The sequence below is a fragment of the Neovison vison genome, chromosome 3 (genome assembly GCF_020171115.1).
Source record: "Neovison vison isolate M4711 chromosome 3, ASM_NN_V1, whole genome shotgun sequence".
NCBI lineage: Eukaryota > Metazoa > Chordata > Mammalia > Carnivora > Mustelidae > Neogale > Neogale vison.
In genome coordinates this window covers 112,010,112-112,020,086 of record NC_058093.1, presented here as the reverse complement: position 1 = coordinate 112,020,086, position 9,975 = coordinate 112,010,112, and the positions used below count along the sequence as shown (strand labels likewise).

Here is a 9,975-nt window from a genome sequence, read left to right as displayed (position 1 = left end):
ACTTTTTAATTTCTTCTTTTATTTTCTGGTTGACCTATTCATTGTTTAGTAGCATGCTATTTAACCTCTACGTATTTGTGATCTTTTCACGTTTTTTTCTTGTGTGACTTCTGGTTTCATAACATTGTGGCCAGAAAAGATGCATGGTATTCAGGCTCCAAACTCAACAGGGAGTCTGCTTCTCTCTCTTCCCCTGCCCTCCCCTGTCATGCTCTCTCTCTCTCTCTGTAGCTCTCTCAAAATAAATAAAATCATAAAAAAAAAAGAAAAGATACATGGGATGATTTCTGTCTTCTTGAATTTGTTGAGGCTTGTTTTGTGGGCTAGTATGTGACCTATTCTAGAGAATGTTCCATTCCATTCCACTTGAAAAGAATGTGTATTCTACTTCTTAAGGATGGCATATTCTGAATATATCTGTTAAATCTATCTGGTCCACTCTGTCATTGAAAGCCATTGTTTCCTTGTTGATTTTCTGTCTATATGATCTGTCCATTGATGAAATCAGAGTATTAAAATCCCCCATATTATTGTATTATTATGGATTAGTTTTTTAATGCTGTTAACTGTTCTACATATTTGAGTGCTCCCATGTTGGGTGCATAAATATTTACAATTGCTATATCTTCTTGTTGGATTGTTCCATTTATTATTATATAGTGTCATTCTTTGTCTCTCCTTATAGCCTTTGAATGTCTGTTCTCTCTGATATTAGTATTGCTACTCTGGCTTGCTTTTGATATCCATTTGCATGGTAGATATTTCTCCATCCCCTGTAATGAGTCTCTTGTAGGCAGAATATTGATAAATCTTGTTTTTTATTCTATTCTGTCCCTCTATGTCTTTTGATTGCAGTATTTAGTCCATTTACATTGAAAGTAATCATTGATAGATATGTATTGTAATTTTATTACTAGTTTTGTGGCTGTTTCTGAAGATTTTCTCTTTTCATGGTTTGCTGGTTTTCTTTAATGATATATTTGGGTATCTTTCTCTTCATTCTTTGCATATTTATTAGTGATTCTTTATTGTTACTGTTAGTTCTTTATTTTTTATTTACTTATTTATTTATTTATTTATTTTTAAAGATTTTATTTATTTATAATAAATAAGACAGAGAGAGGAGACACAGCCAGAGAGGGAACACAAGCAGGGGAAGTGGGAGAAGTAGAAGCAGACTCCCCACTGAGCAGGGAGCCCAATGTGGGACTTGATCCCAGGACCCTGGGATCATGACCCGAGCTGAAGGCAGATGCTTAACAACTGAGCCACCTGAGCATCCCTACCATTAGGTTTTTATATAACTTTTGCAAATAACAGTCTAAATTCAGTTGATGGTCATTTACGTTTGAACCTATTCTTTACTCCCTATGTTTTAGATATACGGTGTCATATTTTACATCCTTTTATTTTGTGAGTTCCTTGACTGATTTTTTACAGAAATATTCATTTTTACTGCCTCTGTCTTTCTTGCCTTCATATGTCACTTTTTTCCTTTCCTTTCCATTCAGAGTACCTTTTAATATTTCTTGTAGAGCTAATGGAGTGGTCATGAACTCCTTTAGTTTTTGTGTTTCTGGTAAATTCTTTATCTCTTTCTATTCTGAATGACAGCCTTGCTGGATAAAGTATTCTTGGCTGTAGATTTTTCCCATTCAGCACTTTGAATATATTATGCCATTCCCTTCTGACTTGAAATTTCTGCTGAAAAATCCCCCAGTAGCTTTAGAGGGTTTCCCTTGTATGTTACCTTTTTTTCCCCCTGTCTTGCCGCTTTAAAAATTTTTTTCTTTATCACTATATTTTGCCCATTTAATTACAATATGTCTTGGTTAGATCTGCTTTTGTTGATTTCCTGGGGGGGGTTGGTTCCCTGTGCCTCCTGGATCTAGGACTGTTTCCTTCCCCAGATTCGGTAAGTTTTCATCTTTTATTTCTTGAAATAAATTTTCTGCCCACCTTTCTCTTTTTTTTCTTCTGGGACTCCTATAATGTGAGTATTATTACATTTGATGGAGTTTATTCTTACATTTGCATAATTCTTTTTTCTCTCTTTTGTTCAGCTTGATTATTTTCCATTAGTCTGTCCTCTAGGTCATTAATTTGCTCTTCTGCTACTTCTAGCCTGCTTTTTATTCTCTTGGATGTGTTTCTGATCTCATTTGTTGCGCTCTTCACCTCTGATTGGTTCTGTTTTATCTTTATGTTAAGGACTTCACTAATATCTTACACTCTTTTCTAAAGTCTAGTGGATTTGTCTTGTGATCATTGCTTTAAACACTCCATCAGTATGTTACTTCTATCTTTTTCACTTCAGTCCCTAGCTGTGGCCTTGTCCTTTTCTTGCATTTGGGACAAATTTCTCTTCTTCTCATTTTATTTAAGTCTCTATGCTTGTTTCTCTGTGTTAGAACAGTCAGCTACATCTTGTGTTCCTGAGGGTAATGACCTTATGGAGAAGAGGTCTTGTAGTGACCCTGAGATGTAGTATTCCCTGTTTCCCAGGCCTGGTGCTTCCAGGAGTGTTTCCAATGTATGCTGCTGTTTTGTCCTTGGCTGCTTTATCCTTCAGGCCAATTGTCAGCAAAGGCTCTCTTTGCCTGATGTGGGCAGGTTTTTTCCCTGGCTTGAATGTAGTGCATTTTAACTAGGTATGCTCCAGTCTGCTTGTGAAATGAGATCTGTCACCACCACCACAAGGACCAAGGCTCCACAAAACTCCCAAATCTGGGTGTGTGGTGTGAGCAGGAGTTTGGACCAGTCTTCTGGAGGAGGTGGCCCATGGTGCTGGGACTGAAGCAAGCATGACTAGGAAGGGTGGTTCCACCAGGGTGCAGGGGGGCAGGGCTTGGTATAAGCAAATTAGGTAGTGAGTGTCAGTGCTGTGCTGGTTCCCACAGGTGGCCCTGTGCTTATGTGGAGGGGTGGGGGTGGAAAATGGCACCTGCCATTTCCTTTGTTCCCAGAAGTATCTCTTCATGAACACTGCCTCTCTGGAACGTGGTCCAAAATGAGTAAATAACCTCCCCCCTCTGTGTTCCAGGTGCTGTTCAGATTGCTGTTTCTACATTGTATGTCTACAAGCTGTTTGCACTGCCTTCTCTCCAAGAGCAGCCTTGAAGACTCTGAACTCTTCCCATGCACCATGCCCATTGACCTTAACATTCCACGTTTAAGCCCAACTGGTTGTTAGACTATGACATTTGGGCCCACTTACTTTCCGAGCCAATTTCTTTTTTTTTTTTTTTCCCCAATTTATTTATTTTCAGAAAAACAGTATTCATTATTTTTTCACCACACCCAGTGCTCCATGCAAGCTGTGCCCTCTATAATACCCACCACCTGGTACCCCAACCCCCCACCCCCCTGCCACTTCAAACCCCTCAGATTGTTTTTCAGAGTCCATAGTCTCTCATGGTTCATCTCCCCTTCCAATTGACCCAAAAGCACATACCCTCCCCAATGTCCATAACTCTACCCCCCTTCTCCCAACCCCCCTCCCCCCAGCAACCCACAGTTTGTTTCATGAGATTAAGAGTCACTTATGGTTTGTCTCCCTCCCTATCCCATCTTGTTTCATGGATTCTTCTCCTACCCACTTAAGCCCCCATGTTGCATCACCACTTCCTCATATCAGGGAGATCATATGATATTTGTCTTTCTCCGCTTGACTTATTTCGCTAAGCATGATACGCTCTAGTTCCATCCATGTTGTCGCAAATGGCAAGATTTCGTTTCTTTTGATGTCCAAGCCAATTTCTATGGGATTCATTTTCTCTGTGTGCCTCTTGTGTGTTAGCTTCTCTCTTGCTCTTCTCCATAAGCACGATCTGTTTCTCTCCCAAACCAGTCTCTGCACTCCCTGCTCTCTTCAAGGTGACCTCTTCTCTCCATTTATTTGCTTGTTTGTTTGTTTATAAAGATATTATTTATTTGAGAGAGAGAGTGAGAAAGATCATGTTGGGGGGGGGAGCTGAGGGAAAGAGAGAAACAGACTCCCTGCTGAGCAGGGAGCCCAACATGGGGCTCAATCCCAAGATCTGGGATCATGACTTGAGCTGAAGGCAGATGCTTAACCAACTGAACCACCCAGGTACCCCTCTTCTCTCCCTTTAGTTGTGGAGGTTGTTTTGCCAGTCTTTTAGGATGGTTTGATAGTTATCTATCTGTGTTCATGGGACAAGGTAGGCCTTGGGTTCCTCCCACTCCACCACCATCTTCCATCTCGCCTATAAATTTTTTAAACATGGCAGCCATTTTATTCCCCCTCCCTTCAATCTATTTGCTGATTTGGTGCATCTGGATGCTTGCCAGGAGATTGGAGTATTTTTTTTTTCCAATTTATTTATTTATAGAAAATCAGTATTCATTATTTTTTCACCACACCCAGTGCTCCATGCAAGCTGTGCCCTCTATAATACCCACCACCTGGTACCCCAACCACCCACCCCCCCCGCCACTTCAAACCCCTCAGATTGTTTTTCAGAGTCCATAGTCTCTCATGGTTCCTCTCTACTTCCAATTTATCCAAAAGCACATACCCTCCCCAATGTCCATAACCCTACACCCCTTCTCCCAACCCCCCTCTCCCCAGCAACCCACAGTTTGTTTCGTGGGATTAAGAGTCACTTATGGTTTGTCTCCCTCCCTATCCCATCTTGTTTCATGGATTCTTCTCCTACCCACTTAAGCCCCCATGTTGCATCACCACTCCCTCATATCAGGGAGATCATATGATAGTTGTCTTTCTCTGCTTGACTTATTTCGCTAAGCATGATGCGCTCTAGTTCCATCCATGTTGTCGCAAATGGCAAGATTTCGTTTCTTTTGATGGCTGCATAGTATTCCATTGTGTATATATACCACATCTTCTTGATCCATTCATCGGTTGATGGACATCTAGGTTCTTTCCATAGTTTGGCTATTGTGGACATTGCTGCTATAAACATTCGGGTGCACGTGGCCTTTTGGATCACTACGTTTGTATCTTTAGGGTAAATTCCCAGTAGTGCAATTGCTGGGTCATAGGGCAGTTCTATTTTCAACATTTTGAGGAACCTCCATGCTGTTTTCCAGAGTGGTTGCACCAGCTTGCATTCCCACCAACAGTGTAGGAGGGTTCCCCTTTCTCCGCATCCTCGCCAGCATCTGTCATTTCCTGACTTGTTGATAGATTGGAGTATTTTTAAATGGTAGAACCTAATCTTCCTTAGTCTTTGGTATCTGGGAGACAAAGTCCTATCCAGAAAAAGGGCTTACTTAGCTCAAACCAAGTGCCCATCTTTTTCATAAAAGATTTGACAAGTTTGGGAGCATTCTGGGGTAGGAAACTGAAGAGTGGACTTTAAAACTGCCAAGAGGAAGAACAACTTTCTGCATCTTTGAAGTGCACAAAGTAGACCCTTCAGTCTCTCAGTCCAAAGCTGAGAGTGTCTTACTATCATTTGAAACCAGATGGGATCTGTATCTAACTACAACTGAGGTCAAGTTTCTAACTACAACTGAGGTCAAGTTTCATCCAGCATAGTTATTTTTTTAATCACTGAGATATGATGGATATATAATATTATGTTCAGGTATATAACATAGTGATTTGACATTTGCATACATTATAAAATTATCTCCAAAGTGTAGTCACCATCTGTCACCACCCAGTTAATACAACATTATTGACTATATTCCCCATGCTGTACATTATATCCCCATGACTTATTTTATAATGGGAAGTTTGTACTTCTTGATCCCCTTCACTCATTTCACCCTTCCACAAATCCCCTTTCCTCCTGGCAGGCACAAATCTGTTGTCTATATTAATAAGTCTAAGTTTTATTTTGTTTATTTGTTCATTTGTTTTGTAGATCCCACCTATAAGTGAAATCATGCAGTATTCTTTTTTCTCTTTCTTATTTCACTTAGAATAATACCCACTATGTCCAAATGTGTTGTTGCATGTAGTAAGATTTCATTCTTTTTTATGGCTGAGTGGTATTATTTTGTGTGCTTATGCTACGCTATCTTCATCCATGGACACCTAGGTTGTTTCCATTGTATCTTGGCCATTGTAAATAATGCTGCAGTGAACATAAGGGTGAATATATCTTTTTTAAATTAGTGTTTTCATTTTCTTCATATAGATATCTAGTAGTGGAATTCCTAGATCATATGGTAATTCTATTTTAATTTGAGAAACTTTATACTGTTCCTATAGTGGCTGCACCTATTTACATTCCCACCAACAATAAACCAAGGTTTCCTTTTCTCCACACCCTTGCCAACACTTGATATTTCTTGTTTTTTGTTTTTGTTTTTGTTTTTTATTTTTTGCTGATAGTCATTCTGGCAGGTGTGATACATCTCATTGTGGTTTTATTGTATTTCCCTGATGATTAGTGATATTAAACATCCTTCCATATGTCTGTTGGATATCTGTATGTCTTCTTTTGAAAAATTTCTATTCAGAGTCTCCATTATTATTTATTCTCTTATTTTATCCATTTGCTTTTTTGACATTGAGTTATATGAGTTCTTTATATATTTTGGACATGAACAATTTATCAAATGTATGATTTGCAAATATCTTCTGCCATTCGGTATGTTGTCTCTTTGTTTTGTTGATAGTTTCCTTCACTGTGCAGAAGCTTCTCAGTTCAGTGTAGTTTCATTTGTTTGGTTTTGTTTTTATTTCCTTTGCCTTTGCAGTCAGATCCAATGAAAATATCACTAAGACCAACACCAAGGAATTTATTACCTATGTTTTCTTCTAGGAGTTTTATGGTTTCAGGTCTTACTCTGAAGTCTTTAATCATAGGCTCCATGCCTAGTGTGGAACCCATTGTGGGGCTGGAACTCACAACCCTGAGATCAAGACGTGTGCTGAGATCAAGAGTCAGATACTTAATTGACTGAGCCTCCTGGGGCCAGGTTCATTCTTTTGCATGTAATTGTCTCGTAGTTTTTCCAACACCATTTATTGGAAAGACTGTCTTTTCCCCATCATACAATATTCTTGCCTCCTTTGGTGTAGATTAATTGACTATATACTTGTGGATCTATTTTGGCACTCTCCTGTACTATTGATCTATGTGTCTATTTTTGTGCTGGTATCATACTGTTTTGACTACGATAGCTTTGTAGTATATCATGAAATCTGAGATTGTGATACCTCCAGCATTGGTATTATTTCTCAAGATGGCTTTAGCTATTTGAGGTCTTTCATTGGGCTCCATGCTGGGTGTGTAGCCTACTAAAAAGAAAAGTTTTTACTTAAATTCCAGTTAGTTCACATACAGAATAATATTAATTTCAGGTGTACAATATAGTGATTTAACACTTTCACACAACACCCAGTACTCATCACAACAAATGCATTCTTTAATCCCCATCACCTATTTAACCATCCCCACACCCATGTCCCCTCTGGTAACCATCAGTTTGTTCTCTATAGTTAAGAGTCTGTTTCTTTGTTTGTCTCCCTCACTCTCTTTTCCCCCCTCCCATTTGTCTTGTTTCTTAAATTCCACATATGGTGAAATCATATGGTATTTGTATTTCTCTGACTGACTTATTTTGTTTAGCATAATACTCTCTATACAAATTTTATAATTATTTGCTCCAAAATACAAAATGTACAAAATGCTGTACAAAATGCTGTTTGTATTGATAAGCATTGCATTGAATCTGTAGATTGCTTTGGGTATGTATGGACATTTATTTTAATTATAGTAATTCTTCTAATCCATGGGCATGGCATACCTTTCTATTTGTTCTGGTCATCTTCAATTTCTTTTATCAGTATCTTATAGTTTTCAGAGTTTAGGTCTTTCACCTTTTGATTTAATTTATTCTTAGGGTTTTTAAAAAATTTTTGGTGTCATTTTATTAATTTATTATTTTTTAAAAGACAACTTCTTGTTAGTTTTATTTACAGAAAATTCAACAGCATCCACTCAGTCCAGTTTGGTGGCCAGTTCTTTAGCCTTTGCTTTTTCCAACTTGGCAATGTGAGCCACTGACTTTGGACCTAGGACACTGTCTCCCCAGTGACAGTGTATCACACCATATCTGTCAGTGTAATTGGTCTTAATAGCTTCCACCAGCTTAGGCAGAGCTCCTTTGTCTTCCAAGTTAACCTCTGTGAAACAAGACACCCCAGCCTGGTGTTCCCCTTGATAATGCAGTAAGGAACACCAAACTTATGACACAGGCCAGCTCAGTGGGATCCACACCATGTGCAATAACTACCAGCTGAACCTTCTTGTTTTCCACCAAGGTGGTGACAGTATTATCCTTAGCTCGAAGGACAGGTGGCCTCTTAGTGAGGACATCCCTTTTCCCAGAAGCTTTCTTCTCAGACCAGGCCAACAATCTCTTCTTCTTCTCATTCTTTGTCTCTGGTCTGTATTTGTGGGCCAGCTTAAGCAGTTGAATAGCTGTTTAGCAGTCCACGACCTGGGTGGACTGGTTAATTCCAGGAAGCACTTTTAGACATTTGTAGAAAATAGCCCTTTGCTGCTGCAGCTGGATGTAGCAGGGACATTTGACAATGCAGGTGAGGTAAATTTAGGGCTGAACGTCTTGTCCAATGCCAAAAATTCTTGGGTCTTTTCTCAAACAGGGGACTGACCGCCTTCTGAGCCTCCTGCTTCTTCACAAGAGCAAGGCCTGGGACCACCCCTTAGCCTTCTTTCCCTTTGGCATCTTGGATTGCTGGAGGAGAGAGTGGTATAATTTTAAATGGGATTGTTTTCTTAATTTCTCTTTCTGCTACATCATTATTAGTGTATAGAAATGGAACAGTTTCTACATATTAATTTTGTGTCCTGTAACTTTACTGAATTCATTTATCAGTTCTAATAGATTTTTGGTGGAGTCTTTTGGGTTTTCTATATATAGTATGTCATCTGCAAAGAGTGACAATTTTATTCCTTTTTAACCAATATAGATGGATTCCTTTTATTTACTGTTATTATTATTGGTCTGATTGCTGCAGCCAAGACTGCCAAGACTGTGTTGAATAAAAAAAAAGTATTGAGTATGGAGATCCTTGTCTTGTTCCTGATTTTAGATGATAATATTTCAATTATTCACCATTAAGTATGATGTTATTGTGGGTTTTTCATATATGGCCATTACTATGTTGAGGTATGTTTCTTCTTTTTTTTTTTTTTCCCAATTTATTTATTTTCAGAAAAACAGTATTCATTATTTTTTCACCACACCCAGTGCTCCATGCAAGCTGTGCCCTCTATAATACCCACCACGTGGTACCCCAACCTCCCACCCCCCCGCCACTTCAAACCCCTCAGACTGTTTTTCAGAGTCCATAGTCTCTCATGGTTCACCTCCCCTTCCAATTTACCCAAATTCCCTACACCTCTCTAACGCCCCTTGTCCTCCATGCTATTGGTTATGCTCCACAAATGAGTGAAACCATATGATAATTGACTCTCTCTGCTTGACTGATTTCACTCAGCATAATCTCGTATGTTTCTTCTAAACTCACTTTGTTGAGAGTGTATGTTGTATTTTGTAATGTATGTTGTATTTTGTCAAATGTTCCTTCTGAATTTATTTTTTTCCTTTTTCCTTTTATTTTATTTCTTTTCAGTATTCCAGAATTCATGGTTTATGCACCACACCCAGTGATCCATGCAATACATGTCCTCCTTAATACCCACCACCAGGCTCACCTAACTCCCCACACCGCTGCTTCTGAATTTATTGAGATGATCGTACATTTTTTGGCCTTTCCCTTGTTAATGTGATATGTCACATTGATTGATTTATGAATATTGACTCACTCTTGCAACCTTGCAACCACAATCCCATTTGATTGTGGTAGATGACTTTTTTAACATATTGTTAAATTTGGTTTATTAATATTTTGTTGAGGATTTTTGCATCTGTGTTCATCAGAGATACTGGCCTGTTTCATTTTTTGTAGTGTCTTTGTCTGGTTTTGGTATTAGTGTAAGA

General features: G+C 38.8%; 1 pseudogene; it reads right to left on the bottom strand.

Annotated features, from left to right (window-relative positions):
• Positions 1-7,946: 7,946 nt before the first annotated feature.
• On the bottom strand, positions 7,947-8,697 carry LOC122903541 (annotated as a pseudogene).
• Positions 8,698-9,975: the final 1,278 nt, after the last annotated feature.